Below are 1470 nucleotides of genomic sequence, written 5' to 3'. Positions count from 1 at the left end.
TGTTTCAAAGGTTGTTGTGTAGGATGTAGAACATTTATCAAGACAAAAACCAGTGTGAGGTTCATTGCACAAAGGAGTAAAATGGTAGGGAGGGGTGGTAAAAACATGCTGTGTTTGTTTTTTTTTTTAGACTTCAGTAGGTCAGGCTGTGGGAGGGTAAACAGATTGAAACTGGGTTTGCTTATTGACAGAATAGCCCAGAGAAATTACATGAAAATGAGAAAAGACACTCTGAGTCATTCTGCAATAGTTGAAGTGAAAACTTCACAGAGACACAATGCTGACAAAGAAGGAACTTTAATTAAGCCTGGATTGTTTGTGTGAATGTGCGTGTGTTATTTTTCCCCTGAGGAATTCTTCTTTAGAGGCACCACAGTCCATCTGAGTTATTTTTTATTGGATTTTGTGTAATTTCCCCCACTCACTTTAGCAATGGTGTTATTGATGCTGTGGTGTTGGTTTCTAAAAGCCCTGTCTGGCTTATATCATGACCTCATTGGCATTTAATTCAAACAAGAGTTTGAAGCCAGAAGAAAAGAAAATTCCTGCTTTATAGGCAAAAAGTGTCTGCAAAGTCTAGACTGCTAAGTATTGAATATAACAACTAATACTTTGAATTTTCTGGTATGAAAGTATGAAGTGTGTTCAATGTTTTTATTGAAACTGCGTGGTAAAGCTAAAGCCTTGTAGTTAGCTATGTTCAATTACAAATATTTTAACAAAAAGCCAAGAGGTGACATTCTAAGGCGGGGGGTGGGTGACAGTGAGAGGTTCTTGTTTGGAGAGGCTCCCTCTTCTACAGCAGAGCCCACTGAGGCATTGCTGGAGGACTGATTCTGACACACAGATGCAATGTGTGTAGTACACCAGATGAGGAAATATAGAAAAGTCACATCTTGGAAGAGAGGCAAAGGACCCATTGAGAGAGCACCCTTAGGAAGCAAGGGAGGTGAGGGAAAAAGGAAAGCCAGGTTAAGGAGGGTTAGGGAGCCAGCCAATTGAATTGGTCTAGAAAGATCCTGGAGATGGACCACAATTCCTTTAGTAGCTCTATGCTTCCAAAACTCTGGCAAAGACAAATGGTGCTTTTTGAAAGATCTGGGAGGGATGATCAGAATCACTTAAGTATCTCCAGCTCTGGTTATGAATATACTACCAACAAACTCACTACATGACTTGGGACTAGTAATTTATTTCTAAAGGGAACAGACCCATTGAATGATCATTGAAGATCTCAGGTACTTTTGTTATTGTTTAAATTAATTCTAATTAATGGATGACACAAAACAAGCATGACTTGAAAGAAAAATTAGGGACTTTGGTAGGAAGTAGTCAAGGCAAAGTTAGCACATATGATCCTCAGAAATTCTGAGTTTATACGGTGAAGAAAAATGACTAGATAGAGACCTTCTTTATTCCGAAATCCTATTTCGTTACAAGCTTCTCTCACAGCATTTCCATCTGCCTGAC

The sequence above is a fragment of the Saccopteryx bilineata genome, chromosome 5 (genome assembly GCF_036850765.1).
Source record: "Saccopteryx bilineata isolate mSacBil1 chromosome 5, mSacBil1_pri_phased_curated, whole genome shotgun sequence".
Classification (NCBI taxonomy): domain Eukaryota; kingdom Metazoa; phylum Chordata; class Mammalia; order Chiroptera; family Emballonuridae; genus Saccopteryx; species Saccopteryx bilineata.
Note: the sequence above shows the minus strand (reverse complement) of the source record.